We start from the raw sequence: 13,548 nt of genomic DNA, 5'->3' as shown, positions 1-13,548 counted from the left end.
TTTTTTATTTTCGTAAAATTGTTCTTTGACTCATATATGGTTTGAAGTACTCATCGATACGAGTTCATAGACTAGCAGCACGCCTAATTTGGACATGTGGTTTGAAAGTTACAGACCCGTGAAGTTTTTAGAGTACAATAGTTACTATTCATCATCTGTAAGTGTGTGTGAACAGTGTCACCACATGTCAAAAATCCAGGCAACCCATGAGTGCACAATGGCACCCATGGGAGGCTTTTTGATTGGGCAAGAAGGGGGTGAGAGAGAGAAAGAAGAGATAGGAAAAAGAAGAGAGAGAAAGAGTATAGAGGAGGAAACCAACCAACCACCGTTCACCTTTTTTCGGCCACTAGAACAGTACATGCACCTGACCAGGTTGTAGCCCACCTCATTTCCGGCTGGCCAGCCAAAAATCATGGCCAACTGACCACCGATGCGCTGGGATGGAGGTGATTTTAGACGGCGGTGCCAAGTCCTTCTCCGGCCAATTTCTCCCAAACCAGACCTCTTTTTTCCACACCACTGGTCCCATTAGCTTACCCATCCTCCAATCTACCTCTCCACCAATTTTCACGGTGAGTGGCCGTTGGATGCGTCGCCGGCGCTAATGGATTTTAGTGACCATAGCGACTTACCAGAAAACCTAGTTTTGGTGAGTTTTTTATCACTCCACCTATCCTTTCCCACTAATTCGACCCCCCTAAATCTGAATCTAAGGTCGGTTTCCCTCAATTCATGACAATTTGTGAGATCTAAGGACATTGAATCCGAGAGCTTTGTGACGAGATTCCAGCCACCACAGGTCCGATCTCCGGAAGGTAAGACCTGATTCTTAATCCTCATGTTGTAAGCTTCGATTCGGTAAATTATTTGTGAATTTTGGATACCGTTTGTGTTAGCTCCCCAGTACCTATGTGTAGTGTATCCAATTAAAATAATATTTTAATCAGTTTTGTGTATTGGTGATATTTTAAGAGCATGTGTGTGTCGTGGGACCGCTCCCGTTAAGGATCTAGATTGATAAATGTGCTTAAAGTGAGTGATTCACCTTCAAATTTATTTTCGGGTATTAAATTTATTTTCGGGCAGCCTGGATGCAGGTTTTCCTCTATAACCTCCTCGTCAAGCGATTCTTTGGAATGCTGAATACCATCAGGCATCACTAGTATATATTGTGTGCGTCAAGTTATTTTCCCGACTCGATTATCAAAATTAAATGTTTTCAAAATGGTATTTGAAATTAAAAGTATTTAATTGTGATTTTATTATTTATTTAAATTTGTGCCCAATAATATATTTTATCATATTTTTGAACTTACGTAAAATTGAGATTTATCAAAATCTGTCTTTGGTGTCTCTCATTGCTTTATTTATTTATTGAGCAACTATTATAATTTGTTTATTGGAATCAATCTGGCCTTACATTAACGTTTGTTATTATTAAATCGATTTGTTGCTTATTAAATTGCATTTTATTTATATTAATTCTTTGATTATTTCATGGATTGATTAATAAATTTTATAATTAAATATTGAGTTAAAGTTGTTTGGTTAGTTTTATTTGTGCTAATTTCTTCTAGTATGAATTCTACCATTTATTTGTGAACTTATTTTATTTCATGATATTTTATTATAGATTCAATTATTTGTTGTTAAATTTATTCTCAAGGTTATATTGTAAGATTTTAACCATTTTTAATTTTATTTATTATTTACTTCCTTGAGTTGTGGGGTATATAAATGTTGGGTTTTGTGAAAGGTTTTTTTTAAAAAGGGGAACATTTCCAACTGAGTGAATTGTAACGATTTTGTGGAAAATGCTATTTCCTAATATTTATTAATTATCTATTTATTAAGTAGTCAATTTTATTATATTATTACATGACTACTATTATTATTGTGGTGGATCGGGTCAATCACTGAGATGATTAATATCTCATGTTTTTAAATTCATTGCTCTAGACCCAAGTTAGTAAAAGTTGATCGTCCGGGACGAGTTTGACGTCTTCGTTCATTGTTGCACTCCAAGAAGCTTTTCTTTCTTTTCCTTCCATCTTGTAAATTTTCTATCTTATGTTGTAAGAAATTCTATTTTCAATTGTAGATAATGAGATACTCTATAAACTGTACTAGATTTATTTAATTGATATTGCACTTATTCCCTGTTTGTTCTTTAAAGTGCTGGAAACTGTGGAATCAAATTGTAGTAAGGTGGTGCTTATAGGAGTGTGTTTTCTATGTAGAGAATGTTAAGGTAAATCCAACCCTTAAGGGAGATTGTGTCGGATTTTCCACTGGAAGATTCGATAGGGTTTCCCTGGGATCAGAGCTTGTCTAGGGTTCTGGTAAAGAATTATGGACGGATCCTGACAGTGGAAGTTTATGCAAGGTATTTGGAGATTGAAAAAAAAAATGTTGCAATGGAAAAAGGATTACGACCTAGACTGACCATGCCTTTAAATCCCAATGTGCCAATCGAAAGGCAAATTTTAGAAAGGAAATGGGAAAATTTAAGACACCAACCAAAGCAAGCAATGTTAGAGCTTGTAAAAGAATTATATTTTAATGCCTATGATGAGAGAGATAATAATTTATTTATGCTAAAGGGGACACTCATTACTATTTCAAGTGAAGCCATTAATGAGTATTATGGTTTGACTATTCCCGAGGAGATGATTTTATGGCTTATAGTGGACCAACCCACTTGAAGATCGTAGAGAAAATGTGTGTTCCCAAAACAACTTGAAGAAACAATTGAGGAGAGTGAAGTATTTTGTTTTCAACAAAGTGTATTAAACAAAGGAGAACTTAATGGATTTGCTCAAGATTGAAAAATGATGTTGGATATATCATTATAAAGTATTTAATTCAAGTCATTGAAGGAAAAAGGTCTAACAGTCTCCACCATCCATGCTTTATAACGAGATCATGTAGAAGAGTTAGAATACCCATCTCCACGAATATGATATTTCTTAAACCTGATCCTTTCATAACAAAAAAATTAATTGAAAAATTCTTAACTTGCAATGGAGGAAAACCCAAAGCATTAGGACTAGGATTCAAAGTGATTGAAGGAGGTCAAGCATCATCTTCATTTTTATCTAAAGATTCAGACATGAGTTTTACCGACAATCCCGACTTGAGTTGTACCAACCAATCACTGTCACATTCTCCTTACCAAAGTGAAGAGCAACTTGAAGTGGATGATCAAGTTTCTTTGTCTCAACTTGATCATATTCAAAAAATGATGGAAGGCATGCAATTGAAAATTTCTCATCTTGGGAATGTTTTGTCTACTTTAGATCCACAGACCATGGATATTCAAAAGTGGCAAGTAGTCCATTCAAATTATGAAGCAAATATTAATTATCTTCTCAACCAATGAACAGAATATTTATCCATGAACTTTAAGTATAAATTAGGTTAACATGCTTTTCCAGCTTATCCAAAGCATCTTCTACAAAATTTCCAAGAAAGTACCAAAGGAAATATGAGTGGAGACCCAAAAGAAGAAGGAACCATAGCAAATATAAAAGATATGGAAATGAAGAAGAAGAGGATCCAAGTGAGGATCCAAGTGAAGATCCAAGTGAGGATCCCAATGATGAATGGATGGAAGAAGACAACGATGCAAGTTTCAACTTGCTTCTGCATTTTAGCCGCCATTAAGTTGAACAAATGGAGCAAGGAACATCTCATCCTGGGTAAACATTTCCTCTTATTTATTTTAAGGCTCTACTAGTATCAATCATGTACGATGCATGGCACGTGTAACCATAATATATGAATTTAAAAATTAATTAGAGTCAAATCAAATTGATTAATAATATTATTTTTGATGAGTAAAGACTAAAGACTATTGATAATTTGTTATTAATTTTATAATTTTCATTGATATTGTTTGGTGGCTTTGCAAAAATCAATTAATTTGAGTGTCTCTATTAATGGGTGCAGGAGTGCCACTCTAACTTTAATTAGAAAAATAAAGAAAATATGATAATAAAATACTAAAAAGTATGCAAAATAAATTTGATAAAAAGCAGGTGATTGTACTAATTTGTAAAGAACAAACAAATTAAGATTATTAAATACTTGTAACAAAAAGGACTTTAAATATAATTTAGTCAACTAAGTGAGACAACAAAAAAATAACAATAATTTTTTTAAGAAATAAAAAATATTATAACAAAAATTGACATTAAGGAGAAAACATTGTTCAATAGTTGTATATCTAATTAATTGGAAGTTGAAAAATCACTTGTTTCATTGCATATTTATAGGTGAAAACCTTCAAAACTTGATAAAGATATAAATATTATTTTTAATGATAAATGTAATTTTTTTCAAATTCCTAAAATCAAGTAATTGTTCTAAATTAAAGATATTCCTTCATTATTTGAATTCATTTGAAAAATAGCTATGTATGATCATCACCCTTATCAATCTGAATATTATGAACCTAGCCTTATTTATGCCATCATTGATTTAAGGAAAAAAATTATTAATTTCCAAAATAAATAATTATATTATATAAGCTTCATTTGCTCCAGAAAATAATTATTATTTCAAAAGGGTATTATTTGCCTTATTTAAATTCATTTATTACATTTTAAAAAATAAAAATAACTTTATTCAAGCTCCTTTAAGTCCATAATAAATTTTCAAATTTATTATTATTATTAATTAAAAAGGTAATTTAAATGTTTAAATGGAAAAAAAAAAAGATATAGTTTTGGTGTTTTGAACTAATATGCCTTAAATAATTGGCTACTTTTATATATATTTTTTTCAAATTTAAAAATACAAATGAAATTAAATATAGCCTGATTACCATTTGTAATATTAACTATACATAAATGACATTTAATTAATATTTATGAAGTAATTGAAAAAAATTTTGATTTATTAATTGGAGAGTGCTTGTCCATAATTTATTATCCTAATTTTTATTTGGTTAAGAAGATCATATTTAAAACTCTATGTTTAATAATATTCATCTTACAGGAGAAAATTTTCAAATTTTAAATTTTAACATCTCAATATTATAATTGATATTTCAATATGATCTTCTTTACTTGTCTATATTAATTACTGATTATGATAATATGTACAATTTCAAATTTGAATCATGTTATATTGAAACTGTCCATTTTAAATTAATGGGCTATAAATTATTGGCAAATAATATTCATAAATAATTTATGTGAGCCAAATTTTTAAATTTTAAATTTTAAATTTTAAAGTTTAAAATTTAAAGAGCGTCATATTGAAATTTTAAAATTTTTAATTAATGGGTATTCAATATAGACAATTAATTTCATATTTTATGGAAATAAAAATTTCAAATTAATAATTTATTGACTTGTGTGTAATGTAAATATCATGTATAAAGTAGTTTGCTTGATGAATTGTATGATGTAATTCTCCTTGTCTATTAAAGGGCAGATTTGTGTAGTTTTTTTCATAATTTATTAATATTTTATTTTCTTATATAAAAAGTGTTTTTCATAATTTGTTATCTTATTTTTCATTATTAAAAGTAATGACATATTTACATAAATGGTAATTAATTAATATATAAAAAGTAAAAAAAACCAAATAAATCTAATAATGACACATGAAAAATTTTTGTACTAACTATCTTTGTTTTATATATAATATAGATAATATAATATAGATATAAATAAATATGAATATAAATTCTAAAGTGATTTATTAAATTATCTTATAAATAAATAATTCATAATTTGCAATATCGTTGGCAATTAAATAGAGAATAAATTTCTTCAATTCTTATCAATGCGAAGTAATCAATCTACCAAAAAGTGCAAACAATTTCAAAATATTTTATTAAATAGAACATCTAAATTTCAAAAATGCAAATGATTTAAGGTATTTCTAAATCTAAAATGTAAAAATTTTGGAGTTTCCATTTTATATTATACACAACAGTGGGTTGATAATTAAGAAAAAGGGCTAAATCTATTTTTTTATTTACATGAGTTCTTCTCCCTTACATGATAAATTAAAATTAAAATTATCAAATTTATACTTAATGAAAAATAAAAATAAAATACCCAAAAATCAAATATGAAAAATAACAATAAAATACCCAAAAATCAAATATAGCTAACCATATATATATATATATATATATATATATATATAAATTTATATATATTATCATAATCTTAAAATTACCTTTTAAAGGCAACTTTAAATATATATATATATATATATGTATGTATGTATATGTATATGAATGTCCTATTTAAACGTTTTGTCATTTGTTAACATATATAGATATATATATATATTAAGTACTTTTTAAAAATATTAAAAAAAACATTATCCACCTTAAAATTTCTTGATAAGAAAATCAATTTTATTGTTAATTACTATAGATTAATCCTATTATTTTATAATGAAATTTCATATATTACATATCCATATACTAAATATATATTAGTGTATAGAATTTTTGTGTGAAATATCTTTAATAATAAGAATATCTTATATCATATATGTTTTTTACGTTATATCTCATTATTAGTTATCATAAACAAAATCTTATTACTTTACAATAAAATAAATATAACAAACCAATTCAAATATTAATATATAGATTATAAAATCTTTTTTTAATATTTTTTATTCCTAGCAAATAATTAATTTTTCTATATTAAATCCTCATAATATAGTTTAATTATCTTTATTATTATTATTATTATTATTATTATTATTATTATTATCATTATTATTATTATTATTATTTATCCTATAAACACATTTTTACCTTATAAAATAATTTATTATTTTACAATAGAATAAATATAACAAAATAGTAAAAATATTATTAATGCATAGATTATATAAGTAAGGAAATCAATTTCATTATTAATTACTATACATAAAAGTTTATTATTTAACAATAAAATAAATGTAACAAACCAAAAAAGATATTAAAATCTTTTTTATGTTTTTATTCTAATTATCTTTTTTTTTTAATCTTTACAAGTAATTAATTTTTTATATTAAATTCTCATAATATAATGTAATTACCTTTATTATTATTTACCTTATAACCATGTTTTATCTTGTAAGGTTATTTATTTATGATTACATACATTTGAAGAAAATTAAATAAGGAGATCAATCACATCAATGAAATCTATATATTAATGATATTGAAATTTTAGTTATTACATATCTATATATGGATATGCATTAGTGTATGGAATTTTTGTGTAAAATATCTTTAATAATTAAAAGAAAAAAACAGAATTGTTTCATGGATGAGTTTTTTAGAATATTATTTAACCATATGAATAGTCATAAATAATAAGGAAAATAGAATATAAGTGTTTTTTTTTTTTTTGTGGGGGGGGGGGGGGGGGGGATGATTTTGAAGGGAATCTAACAAAACCTCACAAAATGCGTGGCAATTTTATATACTGACTATTCAATTTTTATATATTATATAGGTTATTATAAAAAAAAAAACATTGGGAACAATGTTCATTTTAAATTTGGAGGAGAATTTGCTTAGTCTAGTACAAAGGTTGTCTAGTTAAAAGATCTTTTTATGATGGATTCTATTAGTTGGTTCATTCCTTTCTTTTCTTTGCTCGATGCTGTGTTGCTTGATTTAAGTATCAAATTGATTTGCCTTGTTGGAAATGAATTGGTGCTGGTTAATGTTGAAGGTTTTTTTTTTTTTATTTGACTTTTAGGAAGTTTTGGTTTATCTAAAAATAAAAAACCAAAAAACAAGTATTTAATTTAGTTTAATGTAGCTTTTTGTTATTGTTTTTTGTAGGTTGTAGTATAATTTGCTAATAATGAGATTGGAGGATCTTGTGAGTTTTTGAAATAGTGAATTAGTGGTGTGTTGGCTTCTTTGTCCTAAGTACATTTGCTAGTTATTGTTTCTAAATATTTTGAGCACTAAAATCAATTTTTATCTTAATTTAGATCACTTCCTATGGAGGATTTTCATTGATTAGGGTATGTTTGGTGTAACTATAGAACTTGCATGAACTTAGCTTGAGGCAAAATAATAGAAAATTGCTAAGCTTGGGAAGTGATTTAGGCCATTCTTATTACAAGTTTGAGTCTTTCGTGAAGTCTCTCAATGAAATCAATTTATTGTTAGTACCCATTTAAGTCATGTTAGGATGCATTAGTGCATAATTAGAACCTCTTTTTTTCATCTTAATCTTGTTTACCTTCCCATTATGAGCCTTTAAATTTAATTATTATCCTACCTTAATTATGATTGAGAAACTTGTAATTAAATATTTATGAAAATTTGCTAGTTGTAACTTATAAATAGGATAATAGACTAATTGAGGGAGATATGTTGGTTGTTGATGAAGATTGGTTCTATTTGGTACTTTTGTGAGCTTTATGAAATGAAATGAGCACAATATTCACAAAAGGGGGGGCGATGATACGAACCTAGGACGACCTGCTCCTAAACCCGTATTATATTAGCTCGGATCTTAATTAAGTTCAAGTTCTAATGGAATGAACCTCAACCCCTAACCAACATGTGGTTAGAAACCTTGGTATAATATAGACGCCACAATAGGGGATGGAAAACCTATTGATAAATCAAGCTAAAACAGCCAATTCTCTAATGGTGTTTCAGGTATTCTCAAAGAACAAAGAGATAATTAATCTCACAAGTATTTTCTTAATCAAATCAAAGTTGTATTGTTATTGATCACTAAGCCTTTAAATAGGCTACAAAGCCACGAAATAAAACCCTAGAACATAAAGAAAACCGGCCACCACACATAAAGAAACCTAGTTGGCCGAAACTATACTTCCTTTCCTAATCTAAGTTTGATTAATTAATTCCTTTATATTAAATTAGGAATTAATTAATTTACAATGGAAAGAATAAAATAAAAACCTTCCTAAATTTATTTGTCCAGAAAATAAATAAATAAAAGCCAAAAAGTAATGGTAGTTTCCTAAAACAAAAAGTAAAAACAAATTAGGAAACTAAAAATGCTAGCCTTTTGATCAAGTTGACTTTGATCAATCTTTGACCTCTTTGAATCCCAAATCAGCTTTTAGATGCTTTTTAGGATGTAAAATAATCTGAATATGAAGTCCCACACTTTTCCCATGCTTTAAAAAATAAGAAAAGGCTAATACAGTAAAATACAGTAAAACCAGCAAGCAATACAGCAAATTCGGCCAAATTGTTGATGCTGTCCGTACAAGCCCTTTTTGATTGCATTTGAGGCTTCTTTAACTTGATTCCATGACCTCTTAGGCATATGTATTGAACCTATAAAGCATTGGAACCATTTCATGCTTCTCGGACTCCAAAAACGTACCAAAACCGTCACTCGGGTCCGTATCGGCTTCCACCACTTGGATGCTTCGAATAGGCTTTGTATCTTCAAGTATGGACAACCTCTGTTGAGATTGATTACCCTCTGTATAAATACTCCCAGGTTTCCCTTATATCTCTTAATTTGAGCTCTTGTGATTGGCCTAGTCTACATCCGTGTCGAGTCAGCACCCCAGCGAGTTATCGGTAGAGCGGGCTCAGGCAAAATCACATCAGGCGGGGGTGCTAATGATATTTGAGGGAATCATGACTTTATGTTGCTTATTTAAGTCCCAAATTTTGTCCTTAAACACGTGGAAAGAATAAATAAAGCAAATAAGTTTTTTCTGCTTGATTGTGATATATTATTAAAAATAATAATAATAACAAAATAAAATAAGAGAAAGGAAAAAAATATATCAGTTGATGCCTTTTTCCCAAAATTATCCAAAGAGAATAAGTTTGGGGGGTGTGGCTAAAAGAAAAACAAAAAAAAAAAAAAAGGAGCAAAAAATATAAATATATTTTGTGGTTAAAGAGAATTACAATTCTCATAAGTCTTTCGGCATCACTTCTTTTTAATTTGAACAACATAAATGATGATCAAGTGTTTTGTCATAAAGAGACAAAGCCTTATTCCTAAATGAGTTGGAGTTTGGTATTTTAGGTAATGGTTAGATTTCAGATTAGTGGATAAGTTCATTGCAAAGAAAAAGGACAAATAAGTTTCAGTGGGTGCATTTTGCTTTGAATGGTTTGTCCTTTTAAGGAAATACTAGTTACTTGAGCATATAATCATTGATCTTTAGTGCAAAGTTTTCTTATAATTTCTATTTACCGTTCTTTTTCTTTCATTGAGCTTTTCCCTTCTAGCATAATCATTTTAAGTCGGTAAGGACCTACTGATCTCAAGCTTGGCTTTTAATCTACATTAGTGGAGAGTTGAAGGTCATGACAAGCTTAGGAAGCTTTTTACTTAATTTTTATGCCCTAATTAATGTGAATCCATCGAATAGCATGATTTTGATGGTTAAGATTGGTTTTACACTCAAGCATTTTAGGAATAATAGCTTGTCCAATGGAAAATGAGACAAGGGATTACATATCTACTATGGAACTATTTCATAATCATTATTGAATTCTCTAAGGCACCCAAAATTATATTACTTACTACTCATATCAAGATTTTTGATGGTTTAAGTGGTTGTTTTAATGCTCTAAGTTGCTATGTTAAACTTTAAGTTTGTCTTAATTCTATATTTTGAATTACCTTATTTTTTAGTGTTAATGCTTGAGTCTTTATGTGTCTAGTGTGTGTTTCAAATTAGGGTTGTTTGCTTTCAGTTATCTGGTTTTAATGATTTATTTTGAAATGCTTATTTTAGTTGTTAACAGTTCTTTTGTGGAGTAAGTGTTTTTACTTGAGAACGAGCAAATGGTTAAATTTGAAAGTGTGATTAGTAAGCATTTTACTCACTCATCTAGATTATTCTAACTTAATTATTTGTTTAAATTCTCAAGCTTCTTATCATTTTTTATGTGTTTTGTGTTATTTTTGTAGGAAAGCTTAATATTAGGTTTTTTGAAGAATAAATAATCCAAGTTGGAATTTTGGTACAAATTAGAGCTTTCATTGGAAGTCAAGACACAAATTGAAGCTAAGGCTCTTTAGAAATGAAAAAATGGAAATGCGCCATTAAAATTCCATTAGTGTACACACCACTTTTGCTCAAGAAAGAGAGAAAAGACAAGAGTTAGGCATATACGCTGTTGATACAATTTGCCTTTCCGTAATTTAGATCCAACATTATATTAAATTGATCGTTATTGTAAAAACCAATTATAATATCAACTCAAAATAAAAAACAAAAATATTATTAAAAACTAAATCAAATCACATAAAAAGAATATCAATTGGATGGAATATCTGAAATATATGCTTGTGAACGAAATCCACAATACTAGGAAAATAAAAAATACAAAGAGGTAAGAGTTGAAGAGATTAAACAAACACAAAGATTGTGCTGGAGGCTCTATTGTCACTCTTGCTCTAATCCTGCTCCAATACTCTTCTTCTTAAACTAGACTTCCTAAGCTTCAAATAGTAATATCAAACACTCATCAACTTTACATACTTGGTAACCAAGGATCCTCTTAAATCTTAATAGTTTATTCATTACCAACTCTCCACTCACACCCATTTTTCAAAATCTCTCTCCCCAACTATAGACTACGCCATAAAAGAGAAAGCCTTGAACCTCTTCCTGCCATCATGAAAGAAGTATTTGGAAAATAATGAAATTTAAGAATGTGAAAGCCCTTGTTGATTTATAATTTTCCAACTCTGCTTTGCAAGAAGTGATTTATCCAAATCTTCTAAAAAACAAAATTCTAAACCTCCCAAAACCTTTGGTTGACAAAGAGCCTTCTAAACTTCATAATAAATACCTTTTTTCATCATCCAAAAATCCCCATTGACACAGAGCCATTAAGCTATTTAAACTTTTAACCAAACTTTTAGAAAGTTTGAAACAACTCTTGGAGTAATTAGGAGTAGCTTGAGCCACAAATTTAATATCTCCATCCCTACTTTAGAAATAAGTGTTTCTTTCCATCCTTTCAATTTAGTACAAACTCTATCCTTTATACTTTGAAAATGCTTTAATTTATTTCTTCTAATTAGAGTAGGTAAAACCAAGATTTTATCATGTCCTCCACCACTCTGTATCTTAAACAAATCTCTAACCACATGACAAGGTTTCTGGCTAATATTAGGAATAAAAATCAATGTCACTTACCCATATTCACTTGTTGACCAAAGGCCAATTTGTAACTCTTAAAAACACCCAAGATAGTTCGACAATCAAGCATTCTAACTCTAAAAAATAAAATACTATCATTAGCAAAAAAAAGATGAGAGACCCTAGGAGCACCTGGAGCCATTCGAATTCGCTAAATATAGCCATTGGACTCAACTTTCTTAATGAGAGGACTAACCCTCCGTACATATAAGAAAAAGATAAAGAGCTAATGGATCCCCTTATCTTAAACCCTTAATTTAGAAAATCTTATCGTAAGTTGTCCCATTAATAAGAACAAAATATGAAACTGAAGAAATACACCTTCATATAAGATCTATCCATGGTTCTGTAAAAACCCTACTCTTGCATCAACCTTTTTAAGAGAAACCACTCCTCCCTATCATATGCTTTACTCGTATCCAATTTAATAACAAACAAAGATTCATCACCACTTTTGCATCTCCTAATAATGTGCATTATCTCAAATACAACCATAATTTGTTAGCCAGGAACAAAAACACTTTGGTCAATTGAAATTAATTGGGAAAGATAACCTTTAAAACAATTGACAACTGTTTTTGCAATAATTTTATAAAGAACTATACACAAATTGATGGGGCAAAATTCAACCACTTTAACAAGATTTTTAACCTTAGGGATCTAAGAAATAACATATAGTTGATGTCATGTAGCTCACCATTATTGTTCAAAACACATCGACAAGCTCGAGTAACCTTTCACCAATAATCAACCAATAATGATGAAAGAAAAATTTTGGCATCCCATCAAAACCAAGACCTTTTGAAGGATTTATTTGAAAAACACTTTGACGAACCTCCTTAGTAGTAAACGTCCTACATAATGCTTAATTCATTTGATTGCTAACTCATCCTTGGATACCATAGAAAATTTCATCAGTTAAAATAGAGTCTACACTTGTAAACAAATTATTAAAATAATATGTCTGAACTATTCCCCATATAACTCAACCCCATGTTCATTTTGAATGTCTTTAATAGTATTGCCTTGGTGTCTGATACTTGCATAAGAAAGGAAAAAAAAAATATTACAATCATCATCTCTTAACCAACTTAATAGAGATCTATGAAGCCACATAGTTTCCTCCTTCTTGATGAGAATTCGCCCATACCGATACAATCAACTACCCGCTGGGGTGCTGATCCTTTACAAATGAAGACGGGACCAATCACTAGGGCACAAGCTAGAAAATTCAAGGAAAATCTGGTTAGTTTCATCCAAGGAGTGATTCAATCTCAAGAAGGCATGACAATACCCGAAAATCCAAAGCCCGTCTTGTGTATCCAAATTATGAAGGCGAAAATGGACCTGACAAACTATTTTGGTACATTTTGGATCCCGGGCAGCAAGGCATGGATT

The sequence above is a fragment of the Ziziphus jujuba genome, chromosome 9 (genome assembly GCF_031755915.1).
Source record: "Ziziphus jujuba cultivar Dongzao chromosome 9, ASM3175591v1".
NCBI lineage: Eukaryota > Viridiplantae > Streptophyta > Magnoliopsida > Rosales > Rhamnaceae > Ziziphus > Ziziphus jujuba.
This window is presented reverse-complemented; position numbering follows the sequence as displayed.